Raw genomic sequence first — 18,513 nt, 5'->3', positions numbered from 1 at the left:
GTCACTCAAGAACAGAGGAATGTCATCCGCGTAAAGCACTCTCTTTTCCTCTATCGATCCGTATTTAAACCCAGTGACCTCTGTACAAATCCCTAGTTAGACCGCACATGGAGTACTGTGTCCAGTTTTGGGCACCGGTGCTCAGGAATGATATAATGGAACTAGAGAGAGTACAAAGGAGGGCAACAAAATTAATAAAGGGGATGGGAGAACTACAATACCCAGATAGATTAGCGAAATTAGGATTATTTAGTCTAGAAAAAAGATGACTGAGGGGCGATCTAATAACCATGTATAAGTATATAAGGGGACAATACAAATATCTCGCTGAGGATCTGTTTATACCAAGGAAGGTGACGGGCAAAAGGGGGCATTCTTTGCGTCTGGAGGAGAGAAGGTTTTTCCACCAACATAGAAGAGGATTCTTTACTGTTAGGGCAGTGAGAATCTGGAATTGCTTGCCTGAGGAGGTGGTGATGGCGAACTCAGTAGAGGGGTTCAAGAGAGGCCTGGATGTCTTCCTGGAACAGAACAATATTGTATCATACAATTATTAGGTTCTGTAGAAGGACGTAGATCTGGGGATTTATTATGATGGAATATAGGCTGAACTGGATGGACAAATGTCTTTTTTCGGCCTTACTAACTATGTTACTATGTTACTATGACTGTCGAATCTTGGCGGCCAACGGCTCCATGGCTAAAGCAAACAAAAGAGGAGAGAGCGGACACCCACTATGTAGCCTTATCGTATGAGAAAGCTCCCCATTCACTCTAGCTCAGGGGTCCCCAACTCCAGGCCTCGAGGGCCGCCAACAGTGCAGGTTTTCAGGATTTCTTTAGTATTGCATCGGTGGTAATGTGATCATCTGCACAGGTGATGATTCCAACCCCTGTGCAATACTATTCCACACTATCAAATGCCTTATGGGCATCTAAGGAAGCAACAACTCTATGCCCACCGTTATCAGCCCCCAGTTGTAAATTCAAAATAAGCCTTCTAAGATTAACTGCCGTGAACCTGTCAGGCATAAAGCCAGACTCATCTGGATGAATCAACTTAGAAATAACACCTGATAAAAGGGTCGCTAACACCCCAGCCAGAAGTTTAACATCCGTGTTAAGCAAAGAAATTGGGCGATACGATTCAGGAAGTCGTAGGTCGTTATCTTCCTTCGGGATTACAACTATTATGGCTTCCTTCATGGAGGCTGGGAGAATCCCCCTATTCCTAGCCTCCTCCAAGACTACTCGTAATCTGGGTAGCAGCACTTCCTCCATCTCCTTAAAAATTTCAGCTGGCAGTCCATCTGCTCCTGGCGCCTTACCTCTTGCCATGGCCCTTAAAGCACGACTTAGTTCTTCATCCGTGATAGGCCCCTCCAAACTTTCCCTATCTTCCTCACTCAGCCTAGGTAAGACAATACCTTCTAGAAATGCCACGTTGTCACCCCCTCGCCCCCGCCCGATGGGACCACAACAAAGGAGTACAGGTCTGCGTAAAAGTCCGTAAGTACCCTTAAGATCTCAAAGGTCTCCGACACTTTTGTACCATTGACAGGTTGTTGTGAATTCTGTGGCTGAATTCAGTCCTGTGGTCACAAGTGGTACTGAAGCTTCTGGGCTTCCTCCCTCAGGTGTTCTGGTGAGCTCGTTGGCTGCCTTGTTATTTAACTCCACCTGATTCTGTCTTCCTTGCTCCTTGTCAATGTTCCAGTGTTGGATCTGAGCTTCTGGATCTTTCCTGTGGCCTGCTGCTCTGCTTAGATAAGTGCTTCTTTGCTTTTGTTGCTGTTTTTTCTGTCCAGCTTGTCTATTCGTTTTTGCTGGAAGCTCTGAGACGCAAAGGGTGTACCGCCGTGCCGTTAGTTCGGCACGGTGGGTCTTTTTGCCCCCTTTGCGTGGTTTTTTGCTTTAGAGTTTTTTGTAGACTGCAAAGTTCTCTTTGCCATCCTCGCTCTGTCTAGAATATCGGGCCTCACTTTGCTGAATCTATTTCATCCCTACGTTTTGTCTTTTCATCTTGCTAACAGTCATTATATGTGGGGGGCTGCCTTTTCCTTTGGGGTATTTCTCTGAGGCAAGTCAGGCTTGTATTTCTATCTTCAGGCTAGTCAGTTCCTCAGGCTGTGCCGAGTTGCATAGGTAGTGTCAGGCGCAATCCACAGCTGCCTTTAGTTGTGTTTAGGATAGGTTCTGGTATTGCGGTCTACAGAGATTCCACGTCTCAGAGCTCGTTCTATTGTTTTTGGGTTGCTGTCAGATCACTGTATGTGCTCTGATTACTGGCACACTGTGTTACTGGATTGCCTTCATAACACAGGTTCCAGCGAATATATGAATGATGTACCCCTCTGGGCAGATGCCACCAACGAGAGCATATGCCCCACTGCCTGGCATTTAACTAGTTAATAGAGGCGGGTGGATCTCGATTCCACCAGCCGCTATTGCTTTGATGTAACGAGTATATTCGCTCATCACTACTTATTAACTATTTTGTGCTACACATATCTGTGATTTGAGGGCATGAAAATTCAAAATTGTAAAATTGTGACATTTTTCACCAAATTTCCATATTTTTTCACAAATAAACGCAAGTCATACCAAAGAAATTTTACCACTATCATGAAGTACAATATGTCACGAAAAAATAAACTCAGAATCACCAGGATACGTTGAAGCATCCCAGAGTTATTACCAAATAAAGTGAAAGTGGTCAGAATTGTAAAAACAATGACCTGGTCAATAACGTGCAAACCACCTTCAGCGTAAAGGCAGTATGCATCAAGTGTCAGATCCCCTTTAAGCACTAAGGAGCCAATTTATCTAAATGTTTACGACAGCTTTTTGGTATAAAAGATTTTGAAAAGATGCAAAAAAAAAATTTACATAGTGTGAAGTTGTGTAAAAAATTTGCAATTTTTGGCATTGTCACGACAGTCCCAGCAGCTCCTCCATAGTGGGTGGAGTATGGACAAGGCTTGGTGGTGCCCACCAAATTCATCAGCAGTTTTGCCACTCGAGTGGTGTAACTTACGCCCTCCAGGCAGTTAATTCCAGTCTGTCTCTGTCGCTAGTACCATTTCTGGTGAATTCATTAAGTGGTGTGCATCTTTGCCCACCTCACGCCTTTATTCAGACTGGTGTTCACAGAGCCATTCTTAACCCCTTTACCCCCAAGGTTGGTTTGCACGTTAATGAGCGGGCCAATTTTTACATTTCTGACCACTGTCCCTTTATGAGGTTATAACTCTGGAACGCTTCAACGGATCCCGGTGATTCTGACATTGTTTTCTCGTGACATATTGTACTTCATGAATTTCAATGTACTTTGAATTTTTATACCCTTAAATCACAGAGATATGTCACACAAGATACTTAATAAATAACATTTCCCACATGTCTACTTTACATCAGGACAATTTTGGAAACAAAATTTTTTTGGTTAGGGAGTTATAAGGGTTAAAAGTTGACCAGCAATTTCTCATTTTTACAACACCATTTTTTTTTAGGGACCACGTCACATTTGAAGTCATTTTGAGGGGTCTATATGATAGAAAATACCCAAGTGTGACACCATTCTAAAAACTGCACCCTCAAGGTGCTCAAAACCACATTCAAGAAGTTTATTAACCCTTCAGGTGTTTCACAGGAATTTTTGGAATGTTTAAATAAAAATGAACATTGAATTTTTTTTTCACAAAAAATTTACTTCTGCTCCAATTTGTTTTATTTTACCACGGGTAACAGGAAAAAATGGACCCCAAAAGTTGTTGTACAATTTGTTCTGAGTACCCGGATACCCTATATGTGGGGGTAAACCAATGTTTGGGCACATGGCAGAGCTCGGAAGGGAAGTAGAGCCATTTGACTTTTCAATGCGAAATTGGCTGGAATTGAGATGGGACGCCATGTTGTGTTTGGAGAGCCACTAATGTGCCTAAACATTGAAACCCCTCACAAGTGACACGATTTTGAAAAGTAGACCCCCTAAGGAACTTATCTAGGAGGTGTGGTGAGCACTTTGACCCACCAAGTGCTTCACAGAAGTTTATAATGTAGAGCCGTAAAAATAAAAAATAATATTTTTTCACAAAAATTAACTTTTCGCCCACAATTTTTTATTTTCCCAAGGTTACTAGAAGAAATTGTACCCCAAAAGTTGTTGTGCAATTTGTCCTGAGTACACTGATACCCCATATGTGGGGGGTAACCACCATTTGGGCGCATGGCAGACCTCGGAAGGGAAGGAGCGCCATTTGGAATGCAGACTTAGATGGATTGGTCTGCAGGCGTCACGCTGCATTTGCAGAGCCCCTGATGTACCTAAACAGTAGAAACCCCCCACAAGTGACCCCATATTGGAAACTAGACCCCCAAGGAGCTTATCTAGATGTGTTGTGATAACTTTGAACCCCCAAGTGTTTCACTACAGTTAATAACGCAGAGCCGTGAAAATAAAAAAAAATTTCCACAAAAATGACCTTTAACACCCAGTTTTGTATTTTCCCAAGGGTAACAGGAGAAATTGGTCCCCAAAAGTTGTTGTCCAATTTGTCCTGAGTACGCTTATACCCCACATGTGGGGGGAACCACCGTTTGGGCGCATGGCAGAGCTCGGAAGGGAAGAACCATTTGGAATGCAGACTTAGATGGATTGGTCTGCAAGCGTCACAATGCATTTGCAGAGCCCCTGATGTACCTAAACAGTAGAAACCCCCCACAAGTGACCCCATATTGGAACCTAGACCCCCCAAGGAACTTATCTAGATGTGCTGTGAGAACTTTGAACCCCCAAGTGTTTCACTACAGTTAATAACGCAGAGCCGTGAAAATAAAAAATCATTTTTGTCACACAAAAATGTTTTTTTAGCCCCCCAAATTTTTATTTTCCTAAGGGTAGCAAGAGAAATTGGACCCCAGAAGTTGTTGTCCAATTTGTCCGGAGTACGTGGATACCCCCATATGTTGGGGTAAACACCTGTTTGGGCGCATGGGAGAGCTCGGAAGGGAAGGAGCACTATTTTACTTTTTCAACGCAGAATTGGCTGGAATTGAGATCGGACGCCATGTCGCTTTTGGGGAACCCTGATGTGCCTAAACAGTGGAAACCCCAAATTCTAACTGAAACCCTAACCCAAACACACCCCTAATCCCAACCATAGCCCTAACCACACCCCTAACTCCAACACACCCCTAACCCTAATCCCAACCATAACCCTAACCACACCCCTAACCTTGACACACCCCTAACCCTAATCCCAACCGTAAATGTAATCCAAACCCTAACCCTAGCCCCAACCCTAACCCTTGCCCCAACCCTAACACTAACCCTAGCCCTAACGGGAAAATGGAAATAAATACATTTTTTTAATTCTATTATTTTTCCGTAACTAAGGGGGTGATGAAGGGGGGTTTGATTTACTATTTATAGTGGGTTTTTAGCGAATTTTTATGATTGGCAGATGTCACACACTAATAGATGCTTTTTATTGCAAAAAATATTTTTTGTATTACCACATTTTGAGAGCTATAATTTTTCCATATTTTGGTCCACAGCGTCATGTGAGGTCTTGTTTTTTGCGGGACGAGTTGACATTTTTATTGGTAACATTTTCGGGCATGTGACATTTTTTGATCGCTTTTTATTCCGATTTTTGTGAGGCAGTATGACCAAAAACCAGCTATTCATGAATTTCTTTTGGGGGGGGGGGGGGGGGGCGCGTTTATACCATTCCGCGTTTGGTAAAATCGATAAAGCAGTTTTATTCTTCGGGTCAGTACGATTACAGTGATACCTCCTCTATTTCATTTTTTTTATGTTTTGGCGCTTTTATACGATAAAAACTATTTTATAGAAAAAATAATTATTTTTGCATCGCTTTATTCTGAGGTCTATAACTTTTTTATTTTTTGCTGATGATGCTGTATGACGGCTCGTTTTTTGCGGGACAAGATGACATTTTCAGCGGTACCATGGTTATTTATATCTGCCTTTTTGATCGTGTGCTATTCCACTTTTTGTTCGGTGGTATGATAATAAAGCGTTTTTTTTTGTTTGTTTTTTATGGTGTTCACTGAAGAGGTTAACTAGTGGGACAGTTTTATAGGTGGGGTCGTTACGGACACGGCGATACTAAATATGTGTACTTTTAGGCTATGTGCACACGTTGCAGATTTGACTGTGAAATTTTCTGTGCAGATTCTGAATTTCTTGGCAGAAAACGCAGGTCAGAATCTGCACCTTTTTTTGGTATGTGCACACGTTGCAGATTTTTGTGCAGATTTCTTCCTTTTTTACCCCTGCAGATTTCTATTATGGAGTGAGTGCAGAAACGCTAAAGTTCTTCACAAAGAATTGACATGGTCCTTTTTTGAATCTGCTGCGTTTTCTGTGCAGAATTTTCTGCACCATTAGCACAGCATTTTTATTTTGCCATTGATTTACATTGTACTGTAAATCACTTGCAGATCTGCAGCGTTTCTGCGCGGAAAAAAAAGCTGAAGTTCTGCAGGAAATCTGCAACGTGTGCACATACCCTTATTGTTTTTTTAAATTTAGATAAAGGAATGTATTTATTGGAACAATATATATTTTTTTAATATATTTAGGATTTTTTTTTTTTTTACACATGGAAATATATATATATTTTTTTTACTTTTTTACTTTGCCCCAGAGGGGGACATCACAGTAAAGTGACAGATCGCTGATCAGACACTTTGCTGTGCACTGTGTCAGATCAGCGATCTGACATGCACAGCAGGGAGGCTTCCCGGCGCTTGCTCTGAGCAGGCGCTGTGAAGCCACCTCCCTGCAGGACCCGGATGCAGCCCCGCAGCCATTTTGGATCCGGGGCCTGTAGGGAGAAGAAGGTAGGAGACACTCGGAGCAACGCGAATAAAACATCGCGTTGCTCTGAGGGTCTCAGGGAAGCCCACAGGGAGCCCCCTTCCTGCGCGATGCTTCCCTATACCGCCGGAACACTGCAATCATGTTTGATTGCAGTGTGTCGGGGGTTAATGTGCCGGGGGCGGTCCGTGACCACTCCTGGCACATAGTGCCAGATGTCAGCTGCGATAGTCAGCTGACATCGGGCCGCTCTCCCCCCCGTGAGCGCGGCTGATCGCTATGACGTACTATCCCGTCGGTGGGCATACGGGCCCACCCCATCTCGACGGGATAGTACGTCTAATGTCAGAAAGGGTTAATGAATCAGCCCCTAAATCTTTAACTGGAAAATCTACCTCAAATGTTCCATGTGAACATACTCCAAAAAGAACCAACACCTATAATTATTCTATAAGCCAGTGACTGAGTAATATTTGTGACTTCTCTGCATTTAGTGGTCACTACTCACCTGTGCGGTTATCTGTAGGAATCTCCTCCTTACACCGCTCATCACCCCTCACATATGTCTCTGTAGTATTTATATGGGGCAGATCTTCACCCTGAAAGAATATAAAGAAAGTCAAACAGATGGAGAAGTCGTAAGAAATGATGTAGAAAAACAGAAAAGATCATGTAATGTCTATGATCATGCTTTGTCTGGTCATCCCCACCAGGTATAAAATATACACTGAATGGTCGCATTATTAAAGACACCCATCTAGTAGGGCGTTGGGGGAAGAGTTACAGAGGGCCAGCCCTGCAGCTGGACAGGGGAGAGTTATAGAAAACATTTATCCACTGGTATCAGAGAACCCAGAATGTGCCAAAAAATTCTAATTATCTTTCTGTTGGTCAACACTGACCCTGGAACTGGTCTCTTGCTGCTATTGCCCATCTGTGCTAAGGAATGATGGCTGCATTCATGCACATTAGTTGAACACTGGCACGGTATTCAGCTGCAGTGTGTATAACAGCACCACATGTTCTCAGAACTATTGTTCACATTTTCCTTGATACGTTGTTTCCTTCCATGGGATCCAATATCACTGGATATTTCTCATTGATGACACCATTCTCAGTATACTCATCATATCATTGAATGCAGAACAAAACTTCTTAGGGTTGGAATTTTTTTAATTGTGCTGTGACAGTGTTCAAAGTAATTCAGATTCCTCAATGCTCTTATTCTGAAAACGGATCAACCAAATTTACACTGCACTCTCCAGTCATAATAAGTTTCAAATGGGAGTGTGAAGGGTGTTTCTAATACATTGTCCATTCAGTGTATAATACTGGTGGATAAAACAAAACTGAGCACAAGACTTTCACAGCCGTCTACACATCATAGGGGAGATCTCGTGACACCTTCTCTCCATCTACCTGATGATCCTGAGGAACATTGGGATCTTCTTGTTTACAGTCCTGTGGAAGAAGAGAACGGGGACATCTCTCTGGTGTTGTCCTCTCACTGGATAGAACTGGAGGAAACACATACAGGGACTGAATTCATTCTTTACATACAGATAATTATAGGCCGTGTGTGTTTAGTCGTGTCTATTACCTGGTGATGTGAGGGGCTGGGGAACCTCCACCATGACGTCTTTGTACAGATCTTTGTGTCCTTCTAAATACTCCCACTCCTCCATGGAGAAATAGACGGCGACATCCTGACACCTTATAGGAACCTGACACATACAATGATACCGTCATCCCCCGATCCCTCCATAGCGTTACTGTATAATGTCCCAGCATTCCCAGCAGTGTCACCTCTCCAGACAGCAGCTCAATCATCTTGTAGGTGAGTTCTAGGATCTTCTGGTCATTGATGTCCTCATGTATCAGGGGGTTAGGTGGAGGGCCCATGATTGGGCTCAGGGGTCTTCCCCATCCCTCAGACACAGGGTCCTGACAGCGCTCACTAGAGGTCTTCTTCACTACTGTGTAATCCTGGTTATGGAGAGACACATTAATAAATCTCACTACAGACATTTCCAGAGTCCTCACCTCTCCAGTTCTGTCCATCTGTTATTCCCATAGATAAGAATGATGTAATGTGACGTCATCAGAATCTCTCACCTCTCCAGTAAGCCGGAAGAGGATCTCTAGGGTGAGGTGTAATATCCTCTCCACCATCTTGTCCCTGTCCCTATCCATCCTTGTAGCGTCACTCAGGAGAATTCTCTTATATAGAAGATCTCCACTGAGAGGATCCGATATTGTAGGGACCTGAATGGGGAGAAGATGACTAAGTAACATCATAAAGATCCCATGTAAGTGGAGCCGTTACCGGCGTCACATGATCACTACATCCAGCCATGGCCCCGTCCTGCCCCCGGTATAACACACAATCCAATTAGGCTGCGTGCTCACAATCAGGAATAGCTGCATCCAATATGTTGCATTCTACATTAGAAGCAGAGATTTACTACATGAGATTTACAGAAATCGCATGCGCATTATGCTTCTATTTAATGCGGAGTAAACTCACCCGCGGTGCTGTATTACGAGCCGTAGCATGTTAATTTCGGCATGGGAAACGATTGTCTCCACTGCGTAGTTTCCACCATAGCCAGTCATTTGATTCCTTAAATCTGCATAGTTTCACTAAGAACATGCAGATTTAATAGCTTGATTAGAATGCAGCGCTTTGGATGCAGCGAAAATACGTAGCCTTATAGTCACATACAGATTTATCATACTCAGTAGTGAAAGTGTTAATGTCCTCTGCGCCCAGTAATGGAGAATCTGCACCTGTAGAGCCAAACACTAGATATATGGCTGTGACTGAATCCTAGTGGGTGATATGATCCAGTCATTTTCTCCACTAGGATTTGTATCTCTCATGTGGAGCCGGCTGTACCCTAATGTGCAGAGTCCCGGTGCCCCCCAGGACTGAGTCCTGTCCCCTCTATCACACAGTCCTGCTCCCCCATTACCGCTCACCAGTGCAGACTTCTCCCTTCAGCTCTTACATGTGGAGCCGGCTGTACCCTAATGTGCAGAGTCCCGGTGCCCCCCAGGACTGATTCCTGTCCCCTCTATCACACAGTCCCTGCTCCCCCATTACCGCTCACCAGTGCAGACTTCTCCCTCCAGCTCTTACATGTGGAGCCGGCTGTACCCTAATGTGCAGAGTCCCGGTGCCCCCCAGGACTGATTCCTGTCCCCTCTATCACACAGTCCCTGCTCCTCCATTACCGCTCACCAGTGCAGACTTCTCCCTCAGCTCTTACATGTGGAGCCGGCTGTACCCTAATGTGCAGAGTCCCGGTGCCCCCCAGGACTGAGTCCTGTCCCCTCTACCACACAGTCCCTGCTCCCCCATTACCGCTCACCAGTGCAGACTTCTCCCTCAGCTCTTACATGTGGAGCCGGCTGTACCCTAATGTGCAGAGTCCCGGTGCCCCCCAGGACTGAGTCCTGTCCCCTCTATCACACAGTCCCTGCTCCCCATTACCGCTCACCAGTGCAGACTTCTCCCTTCAGCTCTTACATGTGGAGCCGGCTGTACCCTAATGTGCAGAGTCCCGGTGCCCCCCAGGACTGAGTCCTGTCCCCTCTATCACACAGTCCCTGCTCCCCCATTACCGCTCACCAGTGCAGACTTCTCCCTTCAGCTCTTACATGTGGAGCCGGCTGTACCCTAATGTGCAGAGTCCCGGTGCCCCCCAGGACTGAGTCCTGTCCCCCCTATCACACAGTCCCTGCTCCCCCATTACCACTCACCAGTGCAGACTTCTCCCTTCAGCTCTTACATGTGGAGCCGGCTGTACCCTAATGTGCAGAGTCCCGGTGCCCCCCAGGACTGAGTCCTGTCCCCTCTATCACACAGTCCCTGCTCCCCCATTACTGTTCACCAGTGCAGACTTCTCCCTTCAGCTCTTACATGTGGAGCCGGCTGTACCCTAATGTGCAGAGTCCCGGTGCCCCCCAGGACTGAGTCCTGTCCCCCCTATCACACAGTCCCTGCTCCCCCATTACCACTCACCAGTGCAGACTTCTCCCTTCAGCTCTTACATGTGGAGCCGGCTGTACCCTAATGTGCAGAGTCCCGGTGCCCCCCAGGACTGAGTCCTGTCCCCCCTATCACACAGTCCCTGCTCCCCCATTACCACTCACCAGTGCAGACTTCTCCTTTCAGCTCTTACATGTGGAGCCGGCTGTACCCTAATGTGCAGAGTCCCGGTGCCCCCCAGGACTGAGTCCTGTCCCCTCTATCACACAGTCCCTGCTCCCCCATTACCGCTCACCAGTGCAAACTTCTCCCTTCAGCTCTTACATGTGGAGCCGGCTGTACCCTAATGTGCAGAGTCCCGGTGCCCCCCAGGACTGAGTCCTGTCCCCTCTATCACACAGTCCCTGCTCCCCCATTACCGCTCACCAGTGCAGACTTCTCCTCCAGCTTCTGTAGCGTCTAGATTGGAGTGGCTCCTGTGAGGGGAAAATGTCATCGGAAAGGGCGGAGCTTTCTCTATTCAATTTACAACCCCATAGCAGGAAACAGCATTGATTGTACTGAGTCTTCTTTAGAGGAGAGGACTGAGGGGCTGCACCATGGAGCTGTGTGAGGAGAGGACTGAGGGGGGACATACTAAAAAGATTGATGAAAAAGAATTATAAAAAGAATGAGCATAACTTATAAGTCCACAAATATTAATAATAATTTTATTTATACAGCGCCAACATATTCCGCAGCGCTTTACAAATATTGAGAGGGATTATATATTTCTAATGCATCTTGGCCATGGAATGAGCATGACATATGTAGACAATTAAGAAATGAACACATATCCCATATAAACAGGTGTATATTCTATTCCCTGTGCTTGATATATGGGGAATGAACATGAAATATATGAAGATGATAGGAGAATGAACACATATAAGGTTGCCATTGGGTCCAAAAGTCATGGGGAATATAATATACACCCGTTTATACGGGATGTGTGTACATTCTCCTATTATCTACATATATTTCATGTTCATTCCCCACCTATCAGGCACAGGGAATATAATATACACTAGTTTATATAGGCGTGTGTTCATTCCTTTATTATCTACATATATTTCATGTTCATTCCCCACCGAACAAGCTCAGGGAATATAATATACACTAGTTTATATAGGCGTGTGTTCATTCCTTTATTATCTACATATATTTCATGTTCATTCTCCTACCAAGCACAGGGAATATAATACACACCTATGTATATGGGATATGAGTTCATTCCCCTATTATCTAACATATATTTCATGTTCATTCCACGCCTACATAAGCCAAAAAGAAACAAGAACCCTATAAAATTTACCTTTTAATTACTAATATTAAAAATTCAGAATTTGTAGAAAATAAACGCAAAAGTAGCACCTCCAAAACCTTTGAAATAGGGGAAATATTGTATAAATACTAAACACCAGAATATGGCACTGCAGTACTTTGCTTTGCCCTCAACAGGGCAGACAAAGTACGCCTGCGCCGGAGCCTAAAGACAAGAAGAGGACGTTATCGCTAGAAGATGGTAGGCCTCGGACCGGACCGCGACCCCCATCTGACCAGAACAGAACCGGGACCTGGGTGAGTATAATCTAACCTCTTTTTCTCATCTTGCAGGATACATCGGAGGCTTATCTACAGCATTACAGAATGCTGTAGATAACCCCCGATGCCGGTGGGCTTAGCTCACCTTCAATTTTGGGGGTGACAGGTTCCCATTAAGACTTACTTTTCAAAGGTTTTATGGACTGATTAAATGAGAGTGACTCTTGATGGGCCAGAGACTGGATCAGAAAAGGGCAGAGAGTTCCACTCCGACTCAGACGTCGCCAAGATGGAGGTGGGGTACTGGTATGGGCTGGTATCAAAGATGAACTTGTGGGACCTTTTTTCGGGTTGAGGATGGAGTGAAGCTCAACTCCCAGACCTGCTGCCAGTTTCTGGAAGACAACTTCTTCAAGCAGTGGTACAGGAAGAAGTCGGAATCGTTTAAGAAAAACATGAATTTCCTGCAGGACAATGCTCCATCACATGCCTCCAAATACTCCACAGTGTAGCTGGCCAGTAAAGGTCTCAAAGAAGAAAAAATAATGACATGGCCCCCTTGTTCACCTGCTCTGAACCCCATAGAGAACCTGTGGTCCCTCATAAAATGTGAGATCTACAGGGAGGGAAAACGGTACACCTCTCGGAACAGTGTCTGGGAGGCTGTGGTGGATGCTACACGCAATGTTGATCGGAAACAGATCAAGCAACTGACAGAATCTATGGATGGAAGGCTGTTGAGTGTCATCATAATTAAGGTGGCTATATTGGTTACTATTTTTTTTAGGTTTTGTTTTTGCATGTCAGAAATGTTTATTTCTAAATTTTGTGCAGTTATATTGGTTTACTTGGTGAAAATAAACAAGTAAGATGGGAATATACAGTATTCGGTTTTTATTAAGTTGCCTAATAATTCTGCACAGTAATAGTTACCTGCACAAACAGATATCCTCCTAAGATAGCCAAATAGAAAAAAAACACTCCAACTTCCAAAAATATTAAGCTTTGATATTTATGAGTTTTTTTGGGTTGATTGAGAACATAGTTGTTGATCAATAATAAAAATAATACTCTAAAATGCAAATTGCCTAATAATTCTGCACACAGTATAATACCAGGCTGAGTGCCAAGTTTTTGCTATAATACATCTTATTGAACGGATGGCCTACCTAGCAGCTTAGGTTGGCACCCTAGAAAAAGATATGGCGCCCCCGATCAACTTCGGCAGTCCCTTAAAGTCCCTGCGCGCCCTATTCTAAAGTTATAGCAAAAAAGACCAACATGCACACACTACACAATTGTCTATGACACTAATAAGTTGTGTGTATGAAAAATATCTGATAATTTAACTCAATGTCAGAAAGCCAAAGATTCATATAGCTCTGGATGGCATCTCTGCTTGTTCACTAGATACTTCCTAGATCAAATATCTGCTTCAACAATTAAAGTGCATATGTGCTAAAGGTGGAATGCATATAATGAAAATGTATGTAAATCGCTTTCAGATATTCGGTTAATAAAGTGCTATGTGCAAGCAGTAAAATGCCTTGTCATTAGTCATAGACAACTAGAAAGCTATTTCATTTTGTAAAAGATCACAATGGATCACTTAGCTGGTTGTAGTAGTTTTCAGAATTGATGTTCCTTGGTCCTATGCGTTTCGCCCCCTCCTGTTACCAGGGATCCTCAGGGGACCAAAAATAGGAGTGTGCCATAATAGGAGAAAAGAATGGCAGAGGTGGGCTTCCGGTTTGGTAAGAAAGGGGAAGGGAGGAGAAAAAGGCCCCTAGTTGTATGTTTACCTGCTCTTTATTCGTGCTCCATCCATGCTTGCTAATGCATCTGGATCGCCCCCAAGGGCAGCGGGGTACTCGGTACCGGGTCCTTCGGTTCACAGGGGGGGATGTCACGGTGGCTGACCTGGTCCGTGGCCCTGGGACGTCCGTGTAAAAGGGTAAGGTCTTTAAAGGGATAAATGTTTGTGACGCCACATGTGGTATTCGGTCAGGGTGACCGACGCTACTTTAAGGGGTCCGCTGGGGTGATGTTATGGCAGCTAGATGGTATACATTCCCACAGGTGAAGTATGTCCTCAGGGCTTCCCAGTGTGTAGATGGTGGATGGTGAGAGGCGCAGTGAAGAACGAGGACACAAGGTTGCAGTCTCTTTAAGATCACAGGGCAGACAGAGTCTGGCCGATTTGGAGGCAAATCCAGAGTCCCTTTATCCAGGTAGAAATCAGTAGCATTCCCCTAACGCCGTGATGTTGTAGTCCCTTATTATTATTATTATTTATTTATATAGCACAATTAATTCCATGGTGCTGTACATGAGAAAGGAGTTACATACAGGGTTATAGATATCGATTACAGTAAGCAGGTTTACATTGACAGACTGGTACAGAGGGGAGAGGACCCTGTCCTTGCGGACTTCCATTCTATAGGATAGTGGGGAAGAGACAGAAGGTATGGGCGAGGCGGCGGCTCTGGCGATGGCGAGGCGGTGGCTCTGGCGATGATGAGGAGGCAGAATGGTTATTGCAGGCTGTAGGCTTTCTTGAAGAGATGGATTTTCAGGTTCCGTCTGAAGAAGCCGAGGGTGGTGGATACTCGGATGTGTTGAGGCATGGAATTCCAGAGGATGGGGGATATTCGGGAGAAATCTTGGAGGCGGTTGTGTGAGGAACGAATAAGTGTGGAGGAGAGTAGGAGGTCTTGGGAGGATGGGAGATTACGTGAGGGAAGATATTGGGAGATTAGTTCAGAGATATAGGGAGGGGACAGGTTGTGGATGGCTTTATAGATAAGGGTTAGTAGTTTGAACTGGATTTGTTGGGGAATCGGGAGCCAGTGGAAGGATTTGCAGAGGGGAGAAGCAGGGGAGTAGCGAGGAGAGAGGTGGATTAGCCGGGCAGCAGAGTTGAGGACAGACTGGAGTGGTGCAAGAGAGTTAGCGGGGAGGCCACAGAGGAGGGTGTTGCAGTAGTCGAGGCGGGAGATGATGAGGGAATGCACAAGAGTTTTGGTAGATTGTGGGCTGAGGAAGGAACGGATTCTGGCAATATTTTTGAGTTGGAGGCGACAGGAGGTGGCAAGAGTTTGGACGTGCGGTTTGAAGGACAGGGCAGAGTCGAGAGTTACCCCGAGGCAGCGGATTTCAGGTGCAGGAGAGAGCATGATGCCGTTTACCATAATAGATAGGTCAGGTAGGGAGGATACGTGAGATGGGGGAAAGATGATGAGTTCGGTTTTGTCTACATTGAGTTTTAGGAAGCGAGAGGTGAAGAAGGAGGATATGGCTGACAGACACTTCGGGATTCTGGACAGCAGAGAGGTGACATCTGGGCCAAAGAGGTAGATCTGAGTGTCGTCCGCATACAGGTGGTACTGGAAGCCAGGGGACTTTGAGTTGTCCTAGGCCAAGAGTATAGATGGGCAAAAAGTAGGGGCCCTAGGACAGAGCCTTGAGGGACTCCAACAGAGAGAGGGCGGGATGAGGAGGTGGTGTGGGAGTGGGAAACGCTAAATGTGGGGTCAGAAAGGTATGAAGCAATCCAGGACAGGGCAAGGTCTTTGATGCCAAGGGAAGAAAATCTGTAGCAGTAGGCAGTGATCGACTGTGTCGAAAGCAGAGGACAGGTCAAGAAGGAGGAGGATAGAGAACTGTCTGTTAGCTTTGGTTGTAAGTCATTAGTAATTTTGGTCAGAGCAGTTTCGGTGGAGTGGAGGGGGCGGAAGCCAGATTGGAGGTTGTCAAAGAGAGTTAGATGAGAGGTGGGAGGAAATTTGAGCATGGACATGCTGCTCAAGGAGTTTTGAAGCAAATGGGAGCAGTGATATGGGGCGGTAGCTGGGCATAGCAGTTGGGTCAAGGTTAGTTTTTTTGAGGATGGGTGGGATGGTGGCATGTTTGAAGGCCGAGGGGAAGGAACCAGAAGAGAGCGATAGATTGAAGAGATGGGTTAGGTCTGGAATGAGCATGTTAGTGACGTTGCGGAGCAGGTGGGAGGGGATGGGGTTAAGTGCACAGGTGGTGAGGTGCGATTACTGCTAAGCTTCTCATAAGGTCCTCACAAATGTTGTAGATGTTATGTCTCTCTCTCTCTCTGTCCCCCAGATGGATAGGACAAGCCGTATGACCGTGGCTTGAAGCGTTTTTCAGGGACTCTATCATGCCCCAGCCTCTAAGAGGTGCCACCTTGCCTTCTGGGTATAGGGGCAGGCAGGTAACGTGAAATTAGCTGTCCTGCGGGTCTCTGGAGCAAGGCATAAAGGATCGTTGCTCCCTCGGTGTTCTGGCCCCTGGGATCCTGTGCCTCAGAAGGAGGCAGCCTGTGTAGGGCAGAACTCCTCCTGGTATCCACCCCTTTGCTACGAATTCTTCACCCTCTCTACAATACAGTTCTCTTTCAGTGTCTCTTTCTAGAAGCTGCCGCACTTAGGGCAGGCACAGCTCCGTGTCCTTCTGTCTCGATCTCTGACAGGCTCCCACCCCTGTCAGGGACCAACTACCTGAGCGAAGCTCAGGCAGCAGCTAACTCTCTGAGCGAAGCTCAGGCAGCAACTCACTAACTTCCTCCCCAGGCTACCAGTTTTACATAAGTGTGAGGAGTGCCCTAATAAATAGGAGCAGAGCTCCCCCTGGTGGCCTGGAGTGCGAAAAGTGTTTCATATTTGTGATACCTGGATTCAGTTGTTCTTCTTTGCCTCCAAACATAAGATCACTCTCACCTAGAGGAAAATGACATTACTGCAATGACCAGGACCCTGGGGCGCTGCACTTCCAGTACCTGGTCCCGGATGTACTTCTGCTTAGTGGAGCGCACGAGCGTGTCAGCCCGAGTTCTGGTCTGGCCGGATCCACTACTTCTGTAGTTGACACGCAGATGCGTCTCATCTTTGTGACCTGCACAGTGCACATTCTTTTGTGCAGTTGCATATCGGGTATTTTAAACACTACACAGGCCTCACAATAGAGAGCAGATTTGTCCTATTTATTTCAGGTGTCCACCAAATCCATAATTAATCCCTTAGTGACAGAGCCAATTTTGACAATTCTGACCAGTGTCACTTTGAGGTTATAACTCTGGAACGCTTTAACAGATCGAACTGATTGTGACATCGTTTTTTCGTTACATATTGTACTTTATGATAGTAGTAAGATTTCTTTGATATGACTTGCATTCATGAAAAAAAACAAAAACAGAAATATGGTGAAGATTTAGAAAATTTTGCAATTTTCTAACTTTGAATTTTTATGCCCTTGAATCAGAGATGTGTCACACAAAATAGTTCATAAATAACATTTCCCACATGTCTACTTTACATCAGCACAATTGTGGAACTCATTTTTTTTTTTTTGTTAGGAAGTTATGAGGGTTAAAAGTTGACCAACGATTTCGCATTTCTCCAACAACGTTTTCAAAACCATTTTTTTTTAGGGATCACATCACATTTAAAGTCACTTTGAGGGGTTTGTATGATAGAAAACACCAAAAAGTGACAGCATTCTAAAAACTGCACCCCTCAAGGTGCGCAAAACCACATTCAAGAAGTTTATTAACCCTTCAGGTGCTTCACGAGAACTAAAGCAACATGGAAGGAAAAAAATGAACATTTTACTTATTTCACAAAAAAATTACTATGGAACAATTTTTTTTTATTTTCCCAATGGTATCAGGAGAAAATGGACCACAAAATTTGTTGTGCAATTTCCCCTGAGTACGACAATATCCAATATACCCCCAAATATGTGGGGAAAAGCCACTGTTTGGGTGCATGGCAGGGCTCAGAGGAGAGGGAGAATTGTTTGACTTTTTGAATGCAAATTGGTTGGAATCAATGGTGGCACCATGTCGCGTTGTAACAACCCTGCCGGCATCAGCAAAAAAAAAACTGCCGGTATCATTGCATGGCTTTCCATCTCCCAATCAGGCAGATACTCCATCTTATGCTACGTTCACATTTGCGTTGTTCGGCGCAACGTCGTCGACAGATACCGACGCATGCGTCATGCGCCCCTATCTTTAACATGGGGGGGCACATGGACATGCGCCGGTAGGCGTTGTAATGCCTTTTACCACGCA

The 18,513-nt window shown here is 45.1% G+C and overlaps 1 pseudogene; it reads right to left on the bottom strand.

Moving 5' to 3' along the window:
- Positions 1–11,321, bottom strand: part of LOC138666650 (zinc finger protein 665-like) — a 106,227-nt pseudogene extending 94,906 nt beyond the window's left edge.
- Between the last annotated feature and the right edge of the window lie 7,192 nt (positions 11,322–18,513).

Source organism: Ranitomeya imitator, chromosome 2, assembly GCF_032444005.1.
Source record: "Ranitomeya imitator isolate aRanImi1 chromosome 2, aRanImi1.pri, whole genome shotgun sequence".
NCBI classification, from domain to species: Eukaryota; Metazoa; Chordata; class Amphibia; order Anura; family Dendrobatidae; genus Ranitomeya; species Ranitomeya imitator.
This window is presented reverse-complemented; position numbering and strand designations above follow the sequence as displayed.